General features: G+C 36.6%; 1 protein-coding gene across 14 annotated transcripts in view; it reads left to right on the forward strand.

The window, feature by feature from the left end:
• CREM (cAMP responsive element modulator) overlaps positions 1–23,214 on the forward strand; it is an 84,118-nt gene that overhangs the window by 14,265 nt on the left and 46,639 nt on the right. The window lies entirely within an intron of this gene.

Genomic DNA, 23,214 nt, shown 5'->3' on the forward strand with positions numbered 1-23,214 from the left:
GTGAGTCTGATTATTTAATACTTTGAAAATTATCCTTAGGGAGTATTTTTGAAGGTAGAGGTGGGTTTTTAGGGAAGGTGGGTTGAGAACTGTGAGAGGTGATTGTTGTACTATAGATACTAACTAAGCTTTGCAGGTAGGAATCAATTGAGTATTTATTGAACACCTACTCTGAGCTAGGGATTGTTGCTACATGCTGAGAATAGATACAAAGACAATGATGAAACATCTCTGTCCTCATGGAGTTTGTATTGAAGCTGGGGAGTTAACGTACACAATATAGGTGTTCCAAAAGTCTTGGTACAGTTTAAAAGTATTAAGTTTCATTTTTTTCATTCACAATATAAGTACTCCAAACCAGGATTTTCATATATAAAGTAGAACACAAATAGAAGGGCATGTGTGCATAATTAAATGTTACTTTCAAAACTGGCTAGTCTTCTTTCTCTTCCCTTACTTTCAAAATTTGCTATGTTTACTTCTGTTTTCTGTGTGCTTTTCAAAATATTTTAATGCCTAGTTTGTTTCTTTTTTTAAAAATGGTATGATTGATACTTTACCAACTCCAAAGCCCTTTCCCCTTAAAAACAGAAGAAAAAAAATCACCTCAAACCTTTATAACAAATAAACAGTCAAGTAGTAAGCATAGTCAAAACAGCAGCTGTGTCCAAAAAAAGTATGTCTCCTTTTGCACCTTTAAGTCTCTCACCTCTTAGGTAGGAGGCAGGTTAATATGAGACATTCTAGGTTCTCTGGAGATGTGGTTGGTAGTTGCTTTGATGAAAATCTTAAGTGTTATACAGTGTTACTGTCCTTGTATAGAATATCCTGGTTCTGCTTGCTTCACTCAACATCAGTTTTTACCTCCCAGGATTCTTTGAAAACACCTCTTAAGGCATAATAATATTCCCTTATATTTATACACCACAATTTAGCCATCGCTTTCATTTTTAGTTGTTTTATTCCCCTCCCTTTTTTTTTTCATTTTAAATACCATCTCCTACTTGAGGATTAGGAAGTTTATTTCACTTGTGACTGTTTATTCCCAGTATTATCCTCCTTTATACTACCCTTCCCCATTTCTGCCTATTTTCCTGTTGAGTTTAATTTATTTCTATTACAAATTCTGTGTAAATGTTCGAACTTCCATTACCTATTTCAGAGGGGGCGAGGGCCATTTGATGCCCATCATCCCAAGACTTCTTCCATATTTGCTATGAGGAAAAGTAATTTCCATAGCTCCTTCTTCCTTTGCACATTAGTGTATTCTTTTCTCCCCCCCACTTTCCCCTCTTAAAAGCCTCAGAACAAAATTAAGCCCCACCTATCCCTATCTTCTCTTTTTTTTCTTGTTTAAAACTCTGTACCTTTTGAAGATGTTAAATTTCTTTCTTTTTTTTTGCTTTTTGGAGAGCAGTTGGGGTTAAGTAACTTGCCCAAGGTTACACGGCTAGTTTTTTTGTGTGTGTGGGTGTTAAGCATCTGAGGCCAGAACCGAACTCGGGTCCTCCTGACTCCAGCGCTGGCACTTTACTCACTGTGCCACCTAGCCGCCCCAGACATTAAATTTTTAAAAGGATACTTGTTTATTTTCTCCATAGTAGAGTATTAGTCCTTCATCATTGTACAGCCCTTTCTAATTGCTCAAATAAGTTTAACCTTTTTTTTTTTTTAAAGCAATCGGGGTTAAGTAACTTGCTTAAGGTTACACGGCCAGTTATTTCTGGGTGTGGTGCTAAGTATCTGAGCCCAGATTTGATCCCCAGGTCATCCTGATACTGGAACCGGTGCTCTTACTTGCTGAGCCACCTGGTCGCCCAATAAGTTTACCTTTCTAGTTTTCACTTGACTCTTGTGTTTATATCTCAATGTCTTACTCAGCTCTGGCCCTTTCATCAGGAAATCTTGAAAGTGCTCTGTTCCATTTAAGGTCTATTTTTGTCCACTTAAGACTGTGCTTGGCTTTGCAGGCAGGCTGATAGTGAAACTATATTTTTTGCCTTTTGGAATATTGTATTCTGAGGTCTCTGATCTATAGTAGAAGTTTTTTTCTGAGGTCTCTGATCTATAGTAGAAGTTTTTTGGTCTTATGTGGTCCTGACTGTGATTCATCTCATTAGAGTCAGCCTAGTTTTCTAGCCTGTCAAGATCCTTTTTGATTTTTTATTGTGTCCTGTGTTCATTGTCTCTCCAAACTTTGTGTTATTTTCAGATTTCATGAATAATACTATCAATACCTTTGTTCAAGTGACTGATAAAAATGTTAGGCAGCACAGGGCTCAGATCCCTGGGATATTTCACTGGAGACTTTCTGCCATTTTGCTTTTGAAGTGTTAACAATTACTCTTTGAATCTGGTCATACTACCAATTCTGAGTCCATATTGTTTAATCAGTATATACATATATATGTAAACTTTATTCACTGTACTCTCCTCATCTACTATTTTCAAAATAGGAAATGAATTTAGTGTGGCATGACCTGTTCTTGATGAAACCATGCTGGCTCTTTGGATTTAAGCATTCCTTTCTTTTTTTTTTTTATTTTTTTCTTAAGCAATTGGGGTTAAGTAACTTGCTCAAGGTTACACTGCCAGTTATTTTTGTGTGGGTGCCAAGTATCTGGGGCCGGAACCGATCCCGGGTCTCCTGACTCCAGGGCCGGTGCTCTTACTCACTGTTCCACCTGGCCTCCCTTAAGCATTCCTTTATAAATGTTCATCATCGACTTCTTTGATAAACCATACAAAATATTCCCAGGAATCAGTCAAGCTCATTGACGTATAGTTTGCAGACTGTGTTCTCTTTTTTTGAGAATTGATTGGTATTTAATAAATGTTGATCATTGTATTGATTGAGTTAAGCAAGATATATTGTGGATAGATCTGGAAACCAAAGACAGTTGGTTTTAAAAAGTTATTGCTGTAAAACAATTTTTCTTTTTTTTAATGAGAAAGACTTAGAAAATACCCAGAAAAAATATTTAAATGTTTTAACTGAATCATTTATTTCATACCTAAATTATTCCAAATATAAAGGTTTTGTTATATATATATTTTTTAATTATCACTCAGCAAACTTTTATTAAGACATGCTCTATGCCAGGCACTGTACTAAGTATACAAAGAAGGGAAAATAATCACTATACTGAAGGAATTTATCTTAAAATTACATTTAGGGGTTGAGTGAGAACCTGGTGCTTTAAAAAATGCACACATACATATTTACATATTTCTCAATAAAGCAAATAAAAACCTTTTTTCTCTACCTTAATATTTTGTTCTGTTAGTTCATCTGAAATAGATTTTAATAATAAGTTTCACCAAGTCAAATTTAAAACTCATTTCTTTTTTAGTAGACATATCAGAATTGCTTAAAACAGTAAATGTGAATGATCTGAATTCTCTCATCAAGATGGTTAATAGTATGTTTCTGGATATAAACCCCATTTATATGTTGCTCATAGTAAATCTATTTAATGTAAAGAGATATATTTGATTTAAAAAACAGGTTGGTGTAAAATTTTCCAATAGTACATTCAAAAAAAAGTAGAAATAGCAGTAATAACTGAGAAAGTAGAAATTTTAGTAGAAATTGCTTGAAGACATGAAGAAAAGTAAAGGTAAAAATGAATAACATGTTAGTGATTATCAGTTTATGTAATTAAATCTTCTGAATATAATAGTGATAGTGCTATGTATATTAATCGCTTTTACATACATTCTCTTTTGATTATTTCAGAACAAGAAGGTAGGTATTCCAGGTAGTATTATTCATCTTTTTGATGAAGAAACTGATTGGTCCCAAGCATCACAGTTAATAAATGACCCAGTTGTGATATGAATCCAGGTCTCCTGACTCCAAGTCTCATGCTCTCTGAAATGCTATTTTGATTTATAGAAGTGGATCCATTGAGAGATTGCTTTTTCAATAAGTTTGGTCACACAAGAGAAGAGAATGGCATATTAGTAACATTGAATAGAAAAGTCAAGTTGAAATCTTTCTAGGTTTGAGGAAACTTGAACATATTTGTTGTTAGGCAGGATCTTATGTAGTTTGGGTGAGAAAGAAAAGATGATTGCTGTAGTTCCTAGATGAGGCAGGAGGAAAACCACAGTAAAGGTAGAGGGATTAATTAGGAATACTTGTTTCTCAGAGACCCAAGAGAAGAGAATGGCAAAGTGAGTGGTTTTTGAGTGTGCAGGTGAAATTTGAGGACTGGAAGTTGAAAGTTTGAGGAGCTCTTGTTAGATGGCTTCAGTCTTCTCAGTAAACTATGAGACTTACTGTAAATCAAAGAAAACTTAAAAGAGGAAAAGGCTTGAAATAGGTGCTGTGGGAAATGAAATAGGGAGTCAGTGAAAAAAGGATTGCTAAATAGCAATGAAAATCTGACCAAGTTGAATGGAAATAGCAGAACACACCGATTTTTGTGTTTTAGGCCTCTAAGTTTCTCTGTTTTACTGTGATTTTTTTAAATGAATTTTTTTTCAGATAGAGCAAACAAATACTCAGAAGAACTAATATTTTATTTTTAACAAATCTTTAAATTTGACATACCCATGGTTAGTGTTCCATGGGACACAGTGTTATGTCGTGTAAAAGTAGTCATTAATAGGATGTGATAGCAAGATTCCCTGTATGGGAGGATTTACCTCTTTTTTCTCTCTTCAGATTTGGGGACAATAAAAAAGTATATCTATAGAACTGCAAAAAATTGGAGCCAATAAATTGGTGCTTTTTGTAAACTCATTTAAGATTTTACCTTTCCATTATGATAGGTTCAATAAAAATAAAGCAGTATTACTCTTACTAAGCTCACATTTATCCCAAATGACTGAAGAATATGTTCTTCTTAACAGGATTATGATGTACGTAATACATGGATTACTTTAGAGAAAATCAAATGAGTCCTATACACTTAATACTTGTAATTGTATAGATATTTTTTAATGGCTCTAGATTTAGCATTGCCTCAAATTCATCATTATGAATATGCATTATCTTATAGTGCAGTAGATCTAGAATGGGTGTAGGAAATGAGGCTGAATTTATATTGATTCTTATGACTTTTACTGAAAGTGATTCTAAAAAAGAATCCCTTATTTCAGATGTGTCCATGTAATTTTCATTGTTTATAAAAATCTTTATTTGTTTACTTTTAGTTTACAAGATTCAGTTCCACATTCCCTATTCCCTTGAGTTTCAAATTTTCTCCTTCCCCCCACCCCCATGGCAGCATGCAATCAAGTATAGGATCTGCAAATACTTTAACCATTTTCATTTTTAAAAGTATACATAGGGGCCTGCTAGGTGGCACAGTGAGAACACTGGCTCTGGAGTTAGGAGGGCCTGAGTTCAAATCCAGCCTCAGACACTTGACACTCTAGCCGTATGACTTTGGGCAAGTCACCACCCCAATTGCCCTCCAAAAAAGCAAAAATAAAATAAAAGTGTACATAAAATTGCAGATTATACCAGAACTCTCTAGTTTATACATTTTTATTTATTCAATAAAGAACAAATGGCATAAGCAAAAGATTGTCAAGTGTTTAGTTGAGTTTGAATTTGAATAGTTTTTGAAATGATGATGTTTGCATTTCTACTTTGAAAAGCTGTCTCTTGATACACTTGGACAAAGTTTATGCTTTGAGCAGTTGGTTTTACTAATAGAAAAATTTAAGGTCTCTTAGAGTCTAGATGCTACATTTTTGTCAGATATATCTCCTGAAATTTTTTCCCTTCTCCCCCCTTATTTGTTTCTTTTTGTCAGATCTGCAGATTTTCTTTTCCATATAAAGTTTGAATGTATGAGGGAGAGACATAAAGACATGTATGTTTGAAAAGATTATGCACTGGACCTAGACTGTCTCTTTGTTTTGATAAATAATAGTTATTATAAAGCACTGGGTATATTATACAGTTTAAGATGTTGTTATAGTACAGTGCTGCCAGTTCATTTTGGTCACTGGGGTATTTTATCCTCAGAGCATTTTAGTTTCCACTTTGACCTTTTTTCAGAATTTTTTGTTACTTTATTTTTTGTAATCTCGTATTAAAAAAGAGTCTTTAGGTTTGCTTACATAAAGTTACTAAGAGCCCTGCTGTTCCAACTTGTATTTCTAAATGACTTTGTTATTACATAGAACTCAAAATTTCGAACTGGAATCCTACCACATTTTGCCAGAAAATTAATATGAAGATGTTTCCTTTGTTTATGCAGATTATAACAGCCTCATACTTTTATGGTCCTTCAAAGTGTATCCACCCAACATATGAGAAGAAACCTTCCATTATTTGTGTTTACCAGTACATCACTCAAGCTGCCTGTTTCACTTTGCTCTTGTTATATGACCGCTCTATCTTCTTTTTCAGTCTTTCAAAAGCTTGATTTCTTTTAGGCCATTTCTCACATATAAGTTGTTGTTTTTTTGGTTTTTGTTTTTACTTTTTGGAGGGGGAAGACAGGGCAGTTGGTGTTAAGTGATTTGCCCAAGGTCACACAGCTAGTAAGTGTTAAGTGTCTGAGGTCGGATTTGAACTCAGGTCCTCCTGACTCCAGGGTCAATGCTCTTTTCACTGCTCCATCTAGACGCCCCACTAAGTCATTATTTATAATATCAGGTACCCTGCTTACACTCACCATGTATCTTTCTCTTGTCCTTTGTCTCATGTGAAATTCAGCTTTTTCATAATGGCATATTATCATGGGAATATTGGTATTAGAGGTGGTCTTTATGCCACCAGACATTTCCAAATTTGATAAACAGTGATCTCCTTTGCCTATTCAATTCTGGGTTCATTGACTGTCCTTATTGCCCATCTAAGATGTGTATTTTTAATGGACAAAATCAATGGACTGTCATCTCTGGCTACATTCCATAATTTGGGCAGTATGGATTTTTCATCTTGTTATACCATTGTGGGTGAACTAAGATTTTGAATTACTATGACCTTTCTTATGGCATTTTCCGGTGTTCTGGGAGTTGATGTTATTAGTATAATGTCATCTGTGCATAAAAGAACATTTGGAGAAACTGGCCATCAGCAATTCTTTTGCTTGGACTTTACTGAGTACCCTCCATGACTCTAGCTAACATCTTAGAGGAATATGTTTTGCTTTTTTATACCTTTCTTAATGCCCATAATAAGCAGACCTTTGAATGAAGGGCTTATAATTTTTCTTCAATCTGCTTTTCAGTCTTATTACTCATTACTTCCATGTACATTGTGGTTCAAACAAGCTGGCATTTTTACTATTCTTTATATAAGGAACTCTAGCTCCCCCCCTTTGTGTTGACTCTCCATGCATGGAAAACACTCTTTCCTCACATTAGCCTCTTAAGAATCCCTTATTTCTTTAGAAGACTGCTCAGGTAACACCTTCTGTATGAAATCTTTTCCGATTTCAACTCCCACCCCACAAGTTAGTGCCTTTTCTCATCCAATTATCTTGCATACACCTATATATGTGTATATAAGATCCTTGATGGCAGGGACTGCTTTTTTGTCTTTGTATTCTCAGCATTAAGCATAGTTTCAGACATATAATAGATGCTTCACAGAAAATGCTGATTGATGGACTGCATGTCATAGCATCTTCAGAATCTTAGAGTTGGAAGAGACTTCAGAGGCCATCTAATCTAAGCTGTATCAAACCTGAATCCCATGCATGGTGTCTCCTGATCATCCAGCATCATTTCAGACTTCTACTGAGGGGGAATACCCATCATCTCTCTGAGGAGATCATCCTATTTTTTAGGTAGGTGTAATATTTGGAAATGTTCCCTTACGTAAAGCTTACAGTAATCAGTTACTCGATGCTATATGCCAGGCAACCATCTGCTTTTTGTCAGCTTCTCCTAATTTCTCCATGTTCTTCCCTTTTGTATACAAGCAAAACAAGTCTAAGCATTTTTCCATGATATCCCTTCAAATACTTAGATCCAGTTAAATTCAGCAAGTGCTTATTAAGTGCTAAGACGGTTAACATGTCTGTTTCCCCCACCAAACCCAGAATTTTTATTTTCTCTATACTTCACAGTCAACTGTATGACTGTAAAGAGATGATTTTCTGTAAAAGGTTATCTATTTAAGTCTGCTTGTTTAATTACTGCTTTAGTTTTCTTCAAGGAGACCCTCAGTTTGCATCAGTTTTTCTCATCTTTATAAGAAAGGAAACCTTATGTGGCAGTAATTGCTGACTTCTTTTCCAGTGACTTTTTCTGGTAAAGCTATTAATCTTTGGTCTTTTCTACTATTTTGTAATCATCCCCTTTTTGAAATATTTTGAAAAAAAGAATCAATCCTTGCATGCCTTTAAAATTGTTATATTTAGCACTTAATTTCTTGTTAATTTATTTAGATCAAGTTGAGCCACTCTTGCAAGTGCCATTGATACTTCTTCATAAGGTACTCCAGGTACAGTTCTTGGTACTGTCATTTTGTTGGTTCCACTTTTATCCTTATCTGAAGGACCACTTTGTTGGTTTTACCTGCAGATGTTCTTAAGATGATCAGGCTTAATTCATGAGACCATAGAATTTAGAGGTCATCTTATTCAACCCCTTCATTTTAGATATGAGGAAACAAACCCAGCAAGGTGAAGGAACCTGCCCAAGGTCACAGATGGTGAGCAGCAGCCCTGGGACTTCAGCCCTATCCTCTGACTCCAAATCCCATCCTCTTTTTGCTACATTGTGCTTGATGGTTACCTATGTCAAGGTAGAGATTATCTCTGTAAAAATTCCTCAAAGCAAGCATTGTAGCTAGTAGTTACATTATATCAAACCACAGTGCTCAGTGAAATGACTTAGGACTTAGTTACAATTCAGGACTTCAGTACCTCTTGAACTTTATTTTGTTCTAGGGTTAGAGATGCCACTTTGCTACTGGGGGGGTTCTTAATTGCTCTAGAACTGAACTTAATTTTTTTTTGTTGGTGAAAGATCAAGATACTTTCCTGTGAGATTCTTGTGAGGGAATGGGCATATGAAACTTAGTTTGATTTAATGGGCTTCTTTTCTCCATTATACTATTGAAACCATTCCAAAAACTACCTCAGCGGTAGCAGGCAAAAAATAAAAATATTCCTAGAAATGTGGTCTCCATTCTGATAGGGGACACAAGAAAATCAGGGTAGATTAACTGGGATTGGGGATACAGGTGATAAGGTTCATCGAGAGATGATTGTGTAACAAAGGAAAACTAAATAAACTGCAGTGTTTATTATTAATTATTATTATTAATATATGTTATATATTAATATATACAATTAGTATATTATTGATTAGTATGCTCCTAATTGGAACAGATGTTGGATCAAGTGACCTTGGTGAAATGATCAGTGGCTCTCCATTCTAGAGTGGGCATGCAGAGAGTAGAAAGAAAAAGGGTTAATTTATATTGTTTCATAAGAAGAATTCAACTGAAGAAATGTCATCTATGTGTTCTTAAGTTTACTTAGGCTTTCCAGTCAACATTTTGCCATATTTTAAAGGTTCTCTTTGTCTTGCAAACTAACACATTATTTGGATTTTAGTGTTAATGACCTAACTTGAAATATTAGTATTATTATTGCTATTATTACTATTATTCTTTTAGAACCTTTTACTCTATTAAAATGTAGATTATTAGAATGCCATATTCATGGTATGTAATAACATTGCTTTATGAACCTCTGTTGTTGGTTAAAGTCAAATTGTTTCATAGAATTGTGCTTTACGGAGGAAGGGTGTAAAACTTAAACTAGAAATGAGGGCCACTAAACCATATATAGGGTTCCTTGTGCACCATATACTGACTTAGAAAACCACACATTAACATTATCTGTGTTTTATTGCATTTTAATTTATTTTGTTAAATATTTCCCAATTACATTTTAATCTGGTTCCTACTACTTGGCTATTGACTGAGTGTTTAACACCTCTGAATTGATGAATAGTAGAAATCTGGAAGTAGTACTTTGGATTTTCATTAGACATTTTGATATTTTAGAGGTTCTTTTATATATGAAGATACTACAGACTGAAAGCCAAAAAAATAAGTATTTTTAAAAAGTTAAGTTGCATTTGCTCTTACCACATATCACTTATATTCATAAGATGACTGAAAATATTTGTGGAAAAATTCAGCCTTTTGAATTTCAGATTCCTTAGTTTATTGGGGGGAAAAAGGCTAAATGGTGAAAAATCTCCATAGCACCATCATGGTATAATTGGATTTGGAATCAGAGAACTTGACTTTAAATTCTGCTAATCTCGCTATATTTTGGAATCATGGGCAAACCTCCATTTTTTCATCTGCAAAATGTTGGGTATTGGACTTTGAGGTCCATTTCAGTTCTAATTTCTATGATCCTCTGACCTTTAGAACTGTTTAAATTGCAAACTAGGGGAATAAGAAAGTTAACATTTATCTTGTAACTATTGTACTGGAGAAGTTTGTTTTTTTTAAACCTCTCAAAATCGAAACTTGATTTATATACTTTAAACTGTAGGTTTTCAAACAACTTTTAAAACAAAATCTTTGTACGGATGTTTGCAGTCACTCATTGTTTGAATCAAAGATTTTAGGAAGACAGTTTTTTTTTTAAAGGAAAGTTAGCAATTAATAATACATGGTAGAATATGTTCTTGATTATATTAAATCCTGGTTTTCCAAAGGTAAATTAGATTATTTTGTGGATCCTAACTTCAATTTAATATTTTTCTAGAGTGAATACTTCATTATGTCTTAGTCTCTTATTCAGAAGTTGGGTGAGTGGGGGAAATGAGATGAGATTAAATTCAAAATCTTTTTTTGTTGTTGAATTAGTTGGTCTGCTATTTCTTTTTTTTTTTCATGGATATTTAAAGGATTTTATGATCACATAAGATGAAGAAACATAGAGGTGGTTGAACTTACAAAGGACAAAGTAACAATTCTTGTCCTGCGTGCAGGTTCTATGTGCAAGTTCTATATTTATTTATTTATTTTTTCAAATGCTTTATTAACTTCTGATTTACATCATTCATTTCTGCCAGATTTTGAGTTACAAATTTTCTCCCCATTTTTCCTCTACCCACCGCCCCAAAATAGCAGTCCCACAGGATATCCCCTCCTCCAATCTGCTCTCTCCCATATTTATTCCCATACCCCTTTTGACTTTTTCAGTGCATCTCTACGCCCCAGTGCCTGTATATCTTATTTCCCAATTACATTTAAAATAGTATTAATAATAGTATATATATATTTGATTTGAAAACTTTGAATTCCAGATTCATTCCCTTCCTCCCTTGTCACCCACCCTTACTGGGAAGATAAGCAGTTCAGTATAGGTTGTACATGTGTGGCTAATGCAAAGCAGTAACATAGTAGATATATTGTAAAAGACTGACTATATTTCCCTTCCTCCTATCCCACCTCCCACTTGTTCTATTCTCTACTTTGATCCCATCCCTTTTCAAGAGTGGGTACTTCCAACTTCCCTCCCCCGCAGCCTGCTGTGATAGTAATGGCAATTAAAGATTCCCCTGTGTTGGCTTGGTTTTCAAATTGATTGTGTTAAAACCCAGAGCTTGTTAATCCCACCTGTGGGATGGGCTTGTTGATGTGAAAAGAAAGTCCTGAAGTGGGAGGAGCTGGTGACGTAGATTTGGAGAGACACTGGAGAGAGGCGGAAGATCTTTTTTTGGAAGCAGCACTCTCGTGGAGAGAGAGAGAGACTAAGAGGATTGCTGGTGGCCGCTTTGAATTGCCCTGGACTTTTGAGACCTGCCCCCTGAGCTGCCAAGGACTGAGGAGACATGGCTGTTTTGCTGGTACTTTGTCTGTCTGTTTTGATGTTATTTTGCCAGATTTGTCCACTGGTGAAAGACTGTCCTGTTGAAGAAGTCCTGGAACCTGGCATTTGGTTAAGAAGGCCTGAGACTGTCCTGCAGACAGAGAGTGAATGCTGTCCACTGGTGAGGGACAGTACTGTTGTTGCAGGGGTCTGGAGACTGTCCTGCAGACAGAATGAATACTGTCCACTGGTGAGGGACAGTACTGTTGTTGCAGGGGTCTGGAGACTGTCCTGCAGACAGAATGAATACTGTCCACTAGTGAGGGACAGTACTGTTGTTGCAGGGGTCTGGGAGCCTTTCTGTTGGTTCAGAAGCCCTGAAGAAGGATTTTCTTGTTGTATGTTTACAGAAATCCTGGGAGAGGGCTTTGCTAATGTGTTCAGGGGTTCTAGGGCTGTTCTACAGACAGAGGATAAATTCATGAAGGGACTGGCAATGTATCTTATGGCCTTGCTAAGCCTTGTCTCTCCAGGAACTAAGATTGCTGAGAACTTGCCTCATGTCAAGATGAAGAAAAGACCTCCATTTGGGTATTAAGTGCTGTGTTTAAACTTGATGTAACTCTGGGGTAGATCCAGGGGTGGGGAACTTTTGACCTTTTTGTGTTCTATGGTTGAGCAAATGAATGTATTTTACTTATGTTTGGAAACTAATCTCCATTTGAGAAGAGGGGCTTTGTGGTGGACTTAATTAAGGTATAGCCTAGGGGTGGAGAAGTATTTGGAACAGAGACTTTGTAATTGATTGAATGATTGGAAAGTCCTGGGGTGGGGTAGGCCTTGGAGATTATTTAATCACACTTAGTAAATGCTGTATTTTGAATGATGTCATGTTTTGATCTTCTCTGTTCTGGGTTTGTTACTGAATAAAATAGAGAGCACCTATGCTGGTATTTTGAACCTGGGAAGTTGCCTTTCCTTGGCATTACATTACACCTGCCCTCCCTTCCATCATTCCCCCCCTCTCATCCCCTTCCTCCCCCTACTTTCCTGGAGGGTGAGATACCCTATTTAGTGTGTATTTCATTTCCTCCTCAAGCCAAATTCAATGGGAATAAGTTTGACCCATTCCCTTTTGCCTTCCTATTCTTCCCCTCCATTGTAACCATTTTCCCTTGCCTCTTCTATATGAGAGAGTTTGCCCCAATCTGTCTCTCCCCGTCTCCTCTCATTATATTCCTCTCTCCCCTCTTAATTTCACCTTTTAAGTATCATGCCTTCCTGTTAAATTGGTCTTGTGCCCTCTATCTATGTATACCTGTAAACATAAATACACACATTCACATATGTATTCATATGCCCATATGCCCTCATATATAGACACATATATATTTCTATTCCCTTCAGCTACTGAGAAAAGTTTCATAAATTACAATGATTGTTTTTCCATGTAGGAATGTTAATAGTTCAACTTTGATAAGTTCCTTATGATTTCTTTTCCCTGTTTACCTTCTCATGCTTCTCTTTCTTCTTGTATCTGAATGTTAAATTTTATATTCAACTCTGGTTTTTTCATCAAGAATGCTTGAAAGTCCTCTATTCCACTGAATGGCCATATTTCCCCCTGAAACATGATACTCAGTTTTGCTGGGTAGGTGACTCTTGGTTTTAATCCCAGCTCCTTTGCCCTCCAGAATATCATATTCCAAGCCCTTCGATCCCTCAGTGTAGAAGCTGCCAGATCCTGGGTTATCCTGATTGTGTTTCAATAATATTCAAATTGTATCTTCCTGGCTGCTTGTAATATTCTCTCCTTGGTTGGTCTGGGAATTCCAGAACCTGGCTATAATATTCCTAGGAGTTTTCTTTTTGGGATCTATTTCAGGAGGTGATTGGTGGATTCTCTCAACTTCTATTTTGCCCTCTGGTTCTAAAACATCAGGGCAGTTTTCTTTGAGAACTTCCTGGAGGATGATTTCTAGGTTCTTATTTGATCATGGCTTTCAGGTAGTCCAATAATTTTTAAATTATCTCTCCTGGATCTGTTTTCCAGGTCAGTGGCTTTTCCCATGAGATATTTCACATTGCCTTCTCTTCTTTCATTTGTTTGGATCTGTTTAACAGCATCTTGATTTCTCATGAAGTCATTAGCTTCCATTTGCTCCAATCTAATTCTGAAGCAATGATTCTCCTCAGTGAGCTTTTGAGATTCTTTTTCCATCTGGCAAATTCGGTTTTTTAAGGCATTCTTCTCCTCATTGACTTTTTGAGCCTCTTTTGCCATTTGAGTTAGTCTCTTTTTTAAGGTGTGATTTTCCTCAATCAGGCTGTTAATTCTCATTTCACAATTTTCTTTCATCATTCTCATTTCTCTTCCCAATTTTTCCTCCACTTCTCTTATCTGCTTCTTAAGGTCCTCTATGACCTGTCACCAGCTCATATTTCCCTTTGAAGCTTTGGTGCAGGAGTTCTGACTTCATCATCTTCTTCCTGTTCCATGCTTTGCTCCTTTTTGTCCCCAAAATAGGAGTCTAATGTTGGAATCTTCTGTCTGCTTTGTTTCCTTTGCCTGGTCATGTCGCCCCTCAGTCACTTGACCCCTGGGCTTTTTGCCACAGTAGGATTCTGCCACCAGACAGGGGAGCTTTCGTCCCAAACGCCGGGGTTTTCTCAGTTGCTGGAGGTATTAGATGGGTGCCCTCTCTGAAGTCTCCACAGGCTCTGGCAAGCTGGACACACACTCCAGGACCTCCACCCTAGACTGCAATCCAGATCCAAGAAGGTTAAAGGAAGAGCCTCCTCAGACTGGTTGCTTGGTCCCCCTGCACTCTGCAGGCCAGGAGCTGAAGCTGCCACATGGCGCTGGCCGGTGCCAGCGCCTCAGCAGCTTCTCATCCAGGGGGCAAAAACCACGCACTCCCCCTTACTGGGTCCGAAAGTCCAGACTGCACTGACCTCTCACTTTGTCCTTTGCATGTCTATGTGTTGTTATCAACACATCTGGTGTCCCTCCAGCTGGAGGCTGGTCAAACCCGCCCTGGGTCTAAAGCCTCAGTGTGGGGCTGGGCTGTGAGAGTTGGCCGATTCCTGTCAGCCTACCGGGCTGTCCTCAGCGGGAGGTTAGCTTCTCTGTGTCATTTTGTGGGTTCTGCAGCTCCAAAGTTTGTTTAGAATCCCCTTTTTACATGGATTGGGGAAGGTGGAAGCCAGAGCAGCGAGGAGGTTCTGCTTCTACTCCTCCATCTTGACTCTGCCCCGATTTGGGACATTCTTTCTTGTAGTAGTTAAACATATCCAGGAATGGCTATTGATTTTACATATTTGTTGTCGATATCTCTTTGCTACCAAACTCTTTTTGGAGAAATTTGATACAGAGATTTTTTTGCCATTTAGCTTCTTCTCTTCTTATCCTAGGCATGTTAATTTTGGGCAGAAGCTTTTCAGTGTCATGCGATTAAAATCTTTTATCTCCTGTATTTGCCTTATGCCATTTTTATTAAAGAAAGATCTGCCTATAACTGTGAGAAATATATGATCTGCTTCTCTTCTTATTTCTTATAGTATGATCTTTAATATTAAGATCACATTTATTTAGAATGTCTTGTGGAATGTGGTGTCAGGTAGAACTGGGTTCTAACTTGTTTTGGGGGGAGGTGGAGAAGAAGATATAAAGTAGAAGTGATAAGCAACATAGTTGTTTTTGAATTATGTATTTGAACTGGTAACAGAGATTATATAGAATAAAGACTTAAGAAATAAGGTCTGAAAGGGTTCTGGGAGTTCTTTTTCTAAAAAAGTTGATAGGACCATAGAATTGGAGTAAGAAGTGACTTAAGAGGCTATCTAGTCCAACTTTCTATTTTTACAGATGATGAAACTAAGGTCTAGAGTGGTTAAGGGAGTTGCTCAGAGTTACACACCTATTAATTAATGAAGCTGGTATTCAAACCCTGTATTCTGACTCCACATTCTAAGGTTTTTTTGTATTGCACTGTGAAAGTTGACAGAAGCTTCTAGAATAGTAGAGATTGAAAACAATAGAGATGTTTTCTTCTGTACTTTCTTTTCAGGTAAGGTATGCATATAAATATTTAGGTCTGTTGAGTCCAATTGATAAGACTATGGATAACTTCTCTCTTTAGGACCATTTGGTTATTTTAATACTGGGTAGAATTTACATTAGATAACAGGTAACGAAATTAAGTGGGATCAAGACAGTTCAGTTTAACTGGTTGCTCTGTAGCAGCTTTTTAACAGGTGAATTAGCTTAGTATGACTTAAGGCTTTGGCTGCTCCCAACTTTTGGCTTTGTACACTGCAGATATTAGAAGCAATGCATTTTGTTTCTTTTCCTTTTTTTACTTCAGACTCTGATGCAGTGATCCATCTTGCCAAAGCAAGCCTCTCTTCATGTGTTCTCTCTACACATGCATCTTTTTTTGGCTTCCTCTTTCCAATCTTCAATCTCCATCAAGTGCTCCCTTTTCTGTTGCCTATAAACACTACCAAGGCTCTCCCATCCTGAAAAATCCCTTACCAGACTTTACCATCCCCTTATAGTTCTTTCTTTCTCAGCCAAACTACTTGAAAAATCTGTCTTTACTCATTACCATCACTTCCTCTCTTTCACTCACTTAACAATTTGCATTCTGCCTTCTAGTCTCATCACTTAATTGAAATCTCTGAATTTATCAGTGATGTCTTAATAGCCAGATCTAATGACCTTTTCTCAATCCCAATTCTTCTTGACCTCTTTTCAGCATTAGATATGGTTGAGTGCCCTTTTCTTCTGAGTACTTCTCTACCCTGTGGGTTTTCTTGACACTGTTCTTGGTCTTTTCTTCCTGCTATATGACTATTCCTTTTGTCTCCTTTGCTGACTTGTCATCACCATTATATCACCTTAGAGTGTACCTCAAGTCTTTGTCATGGACACTTTTTCTTCTCTTTCCATGCTCTCTCACTTGGTAACCTCATCATCAACTTACATTGGTTTCTCATCACTATTCTGATAATTCCCAGATCTGTATCTTTAAGTCTAAACTCTTTCTAACTTCTGTTGCATATCTTGAACTACCTTCATTTGACATTTCAAACTTGACGCCCTGTAGACATTTCAGACTTAACATAACAAAAAATCTTTGCCCCCAAAATGATCTTCTCCCTAACCTTCTGAACTTTATTTCTGTCAGGCACTCATCCTTACCCCTATGTATTCGACCACTTACCCAATCTTGCTGATTCTGTCCTTGCAGTATCTCTCACCTCCAGTACCTTCTGTCCATTCACACATGTACCACTGTAGTCACCTTAGTTCAGACCCCTTATCACCTACCTGCCTAAGTTATTGCAGAGGCCTCCTGATTGGTCTTCCCATCTCACTACTTCAGCCCATCCTATACACTGCTTTCAAAGTAATTTTTCTTAAGCACAACTCTGATCACGTGAATTCCCTATTGAAAAAAATATCCTGTGGCTTCTTATTGCCTTGAGGATGAAATATAAACTATTTGGATTTTAAAGCCCTGCAACAACTTGACTCCAACCATCCTTACAGCCTTACTCCTACTTCCAGCCATCTTGGCCTTCTGTGTGTCCATACATGACACTCCACCTCCCAACTCTGTGCCTTTGTTTTGGCTGTCCTCCATGTCCAAGAGGCAGCTCCTTATACCGTGTTTCCCCGATAATAAGACCTATCCCGAAAATCAGCCCTCCCCTTACTGTGTAAGATTCCTCTAAAATAAGCCCTCCCCCGAACATAAGCCCTATTGAGATTGCTACTGTAGTGAAGGTGATCCCCTGCGCTACACACTACATTACTGTACCCTCTGTATGCACCGTCCCCCCCTCCCCGGTGAAACGCACGCCGCTCTCAGAGCTGCCGCAGTGAGCGAGTCATCCTGTTCTTCCCCAGTGATTTGCTTGCTGGTGCCATTGAGAGCAGTGCCGCGGAGGAGAGCTGAGGCAGGACAACATAAGCCCTCCCCTGAAAATAAGCCCTCTGGTGTTTTTCTTTCCACAAAAATAATAAGACAGTGTCTTCTTATTGGGGAAACACGGTATTTAACTATTTTGTATTTATTCACCTTATATTCTGTATATATTTTTACATATACTTGTATTTCCCATTTGAATGTAAATTCTAATTTACATTTAAGTAGGGGTTGTATCGGTTTTTGCATTTGTATCTTACTTGCCTAGCACAGTACCTGGCACATTGCAAGCAGGTGTTTTCTTCAGTACTGTAAATCGGTTCAAATCCTGCGTTTTCTTTAAGGCTTGGCTCAAACTTCAATGGTAGATGATCTCTCTCAATCCTTCCATTACTCGCTTGTGACTTTCTGCTTTTACTCTGCCCCAAGTGATTTTTTTTTTCTTTTTGGAGGGGGGAAGGCAGGGCAATTGGGGTTAAGTGACTTGCTGAAGGTCACATGACTAGTAAGTGTTAAGTGTCTGAGGCCAGATTTGAACTCAGGTCCTCCTGACTCCAGGGCCGGTGCTCTATTCACTGCAACACCTAGCTGCTCCCATGACTTTCTACCAAAATTATTTTACTCTATTATGTGTGTGTGTATGCATACATATATTATTTATGTACATGTATTGTTTTTCCATTCGATATATTATAAGCTCTTTGAGAGAAGGGACCAAGAATATATTTGTATCTCTATTTCTTAGCACGATGCCTGGGACATAATAGGTACTGAATAAATACTTCTTGATGGGTTTATTTTATGAGTATTTGTTATAGTAGATAAATCCTATAGAAAATATTTTTTTCCTCCATTCCTTTCTATTCTTTCACATACATTACCCCTTCCCTCCCCAATTCCCAAAATCAAGTTTAGGCTACCAAAATATTTCTTAAAACCTTAAAGCAAATGATTTTTCCTACTGATGTTTTTTATGTATATGTATATTTTTTTTAATCTTAAGAGTTGAGTTTATTTTTCAAAGTTGTAATTATACCATTTTATTTCCATAACATTAAGAAGAGTGATTTTTGTTTATGGATCCAGTTTTATTTTTTTCCAGAAAATTTATTTTAGACTCAAACCCCAGAACACAAATAGAGAATAGAGAAAAGGAACAAAAACACATCATAAACTTCAATATTGGAATTAAATACAAAGTTAGAAAGAAATAAAAGCATGTTGTGCATAGCCAAACACAAGAGAGGATTCAAAATATGTAACAATAAATTTTCATTTCAAGAAAGCCTATATGATAAATAATACCCATTTGTTGAGAATTATCCATCTTTGCTTCCTTGTGAATTTTCTTTTGTTCTCTATGTACTTTTTTACTTTGTTCCTTTTTATCCCTACCCCCAAACTTCCCTCTAAGAAGGCTACAATAAAGTTTAAATGTTTCTCTATAGCATTGTGTATCTAGTTTTAAATAGATGTTTTTAAAACCTTTTATGATTCATTTCATAATTTTATCATGACATAAATATAAAGATTAAGTTAAAAAAAACAACTACAAATTAATCAGATATTTTAAAATTAACATTCTCAGTGGACCAATTTATATTTCCACATCCTCCCATCTTTGTGGATATGTTCTTTCTCAGTAGCAACTGTTTCTGTGGGTAGGCAAGAAGAACCTCTTTGCCCACCCAGAAATGCCTGGCCGTGTAATCTTAAACAAGTTACTTAACCCCAATTGCTTAGGGGTGGCCAGGTGGCGCAGTAAGAGCACCAGCCCCAGAGTCGGGATGACCTGGGATCGAATCTGGGCTCAGATACTTAGCATCATACCCAGAAATAACTGGCCGTGTAATCTTGAGCAAGTTACTTAACCCCAATTGCTTTAAAAAAAAAAAAAAGAACCTCTCTGAAACAAAATAGTCTGTTTTGCAATTTATATCCTTGCTCTGGTAACAAAAGACATTTATGTGGGAGCAGAGCGAAGATACTGGCTAAAATGAGGATTACTTCAATGTTTCCTTCCTCTTGACTTTTTTTCCCCCCATAGAAGCACAAATGATATATTCCTCCCATAAATTTTAATATGGTGAAAGTGAATATTTTTGTATCTTTATTGCTTCCTCTTTTAATAATTTTGTTTTGAGTCAAACTCAAAATTCAGGCAGATTTTGGACCTAGTACTGGAATTGTGATAGCTTTTTTAGTTAAAAGCTCCACCTCTGTTAATAGAATTTTCTACTTGAGATTAAGTTGGAGCCTATAGGCATTTGATTCCTTGGTCACAGGATTATTACAAGAATTTAGTTCACAGTGGCACATTTTTTACTTTATCAGCTCCCTTAATGTACAGGCCTCTGTGACATTTGAAGGTCCATTGTGACATCACAAATCCATCTTCAGGGAACCTAGCAACAGATTGGATGTAGACTATTAGGTCTAAATCAAGTGCTGTGTTACAACATTGTGAGGTTTCTCCCAGTTATAAGTGTCATTAATAGGATTTTTAAAATTGCAAAGCCAAGTAAGGCTGTAAATCTCATCATCTAATTTATCTCTTCAGATTAACTGTCTGTAGTGGGGTTTTCAGTGGATGTGGTGGCATCAGCCTAATCTATGTTTCAGGCATCACACACAGGAGGACTGCTCTATAGGGGATCTAGAAAAAAAGGTAAACTGCAAGCCCCTTATGGGTTAAACAGATCACTTTATACATCTTTTGGGCAACATCTTTATTGTAAATAAAGACATACAAAGTAATAAGGTTTTTATTTGTGAATATAATTTATGTTTTAAGTGACTAAAAAACCTGCATTTAATATTCATTTTGATGTGGCTGTCTAGAGAGTGGTGGCTATACATAAATGTATCATGCTATTCAAAGCTAAGATTTTTTTTACTTATAAAAATCTTGGAATGCATATTTGATATTTGAATCTCTTCCCCTTATTTATGCATATTCTCTGGATTCAGACATAGTCATCTGTTTTTATTAAGATACCACTTTCCTCAACTCCAAATCATGAAATTCCAATTCAGTTTTTCATTAGTTAAAAGCTGCTTATTTTTTATTTCGATGACTTAGCTTTTAACATTATTCCAAGTTCCTGAAATAGGACCATTTAAAAGGAGTGTCTTATTTTTCCTTTTTACATTTTAGTGATATCTTCAGAGAAGATTATATCAGAGAAAACTCCTTCATAGAGCAGAATCTCTGGTATTAATACAGGAACAATCTTTTAAATTTCTTGGCAGTAATATGCTTTTAAGATAGCTTTTTTGCTATCATTATTCTTTTTAGGAAAAGAGTCCTTTAAGAAGAGATTTTCCAGATATCTTCTTTAAGATAAAAGTCTGCTTCCTACCCTGATCTTTCCTCTGAATTACAGTTCTATAATAGTCCCTCTATTGGACTTTTCACCTGGGTATCCCACTATCACTTAACTCAGTTTTTAAAGTTGAATTAATAATTCCTTCTTACTCCTATTTCCCCAGTCCTTTTTATTATTGCCCAGTTTTTTCAATGGAATCATTATTTGTTATTGCTACCACCATTATAATTTATTCTCCCTCATACCCTAGATTATTGCAATAATCTCCTATTTGGCCTCCCTGCCCCCAGTCTTGTCAGTTTTCATTTCATTTTATATACTAATAGCAGATCAGTGCTGTTCAGTTGTATCCAGCTCTTTGTGACCCCATGGACGATAACACTCCAATACTCTCCATGGTGTTTTCTTGGTAAAGATAAAGGAGTGGTTTGCCATTTCCTTCTCCAGTGGATTAAGACAAACAGAAGTTAAGTGACTTGCCCAGGGTCACAGAACTAGTAAGTGTCTGAGGCTGAATTTGAACTCAGGTCTTACTCTAGGCCCAGTGCTCTATCCACTGAACCTCCTAGCTGCCTCTGATAGATTAATCTTCTTAAATATTTGTGGTTTTTTTTTAATCACATCATTACTTTGCTCAGAAACTCTCCATGCTTTCCCAGTATCCTTATAAGATAAAGGTACAAAACATAAATGCTATGTTTAGCTTGACGTTAAACATTCATCATAGTCTGGCCCAGATCTACCATGTCTCATTACATTCTTTAAAATGAATGTTTAAATTGGGCTAATGTCTTTACTGTCCTATGAACATCCTCTGTGCATTCCCACATTCATTCTTACTTCTCTGTATAGATCTTTTTCCCTCTACCACCTTAATTTTACTCATCCTTTAGGGCCCAAATCAAGGCCAAATTATGAAGCTTTTTTGGACCATTCTAACCCTCTATTTGAACTCTTTAACTTTCTGGGCCACATAGTTTTGCTCTTAATATAATGTATTCATCCAGGCTCCCAACTAAATTGTAATTTCTTTTTGATCAAGGAACATATCTCTTCCTTTTTTTCTACATTGTAATATAGCACAGAGCTGAGTATATGCTAGGGGCAAGGTAAATATTTGTGGGATTGGTAGGGGGATTTACTTTATGTAAGAAACTTATTATTCTTACCTTATTTTTTTTTTTTTACCAGACCTGTGATTTCATCTGTATAGGGGGAACTTTTGGTGAGAAACTTCTTCTTCCAATATAGATTGGCACCTTCTCTGTAACTTACCGTCTTAGGACTAAAAGGGTCATAGAGTAGCAGTCATCAAAAAGAGGACTTGATCTCAGTCTTTCTGATTCTGTAGTTAGTATCTATTCATCATAAGACTTTTTATCTTGAGTATATGCAGTGTAAAGAGAGATTTTCATTATTTTAACATTTTTTTTCATTTTCAAATGCTTTATTAACTTCTGATTTACATCATTCATTTCCGTCAGATTTTGAGAAATTTTTTCTCAAATTTACAAATTTTTCTCCCCATTTTTCCCCTACTCATCGCCCCAAAATAGCAGTCCCACAGGATATCCCCTCCTCCAGTCTGCTCTTTCCCATATTTTCTCCCGTCCCCCTTTCAACTTTTCCATTAGGGCATGGTGGATCTCTATGCCCCAGTGCCTGTATATCTTATTTCCCAATTTCACGTAAAATAGTATTAATAATAGTATATATTTAAACATTTGATTTTAAAACTGAATTCCAGATTCATTCCCTTCCTCCCTTGTCACCTACCCTTACTGGGAAGATTAGCAGTTCAGTATAGGTTGTACATGTGTGGCTAATGCAAAACAATAACATAGTAGATATATTGTAAAAGACTGACTATATTTCCCTCCCTCCTATCCCACCTCCCACTTGTTCTATTCTCTACTTTGATCCTGTCCCTTTTTCTATTTTTAAATTTTTATCAAATTTGATATGCTTGTCTACCAATTGATTTATTTACATCTACTGTCAGTATGATTTGTGATGGTATAACATTTTATCATATGCAGAACATGTTCACATGTACCCTTTTATTTTGTTTTCATAACATCCCAGTGAGGTAGACAGATGGGTCTGTTTTACCGGCCTCTTTGTACAGGTTTAGAGAAGAATGCCCGAGGTCACATAGCTAATATGTGTGACAGCTGGAATTTGAAT

This window comes from Petaurus breviceps, unplaced genomic scaffold (assembly GCF_028583685.1).
Source record: "Petaurus breviceps papuanus isolate PSGF00001 unplaced genomic scaffold, PetGlider_PUasm1.0 178, whole genome shotgun sequence".
NCBI lineage: Eukaryota > Metazoa > Chordata > Mammalia > Diprotodontia > Petauridae > Petaurus > Petaurus breviceps.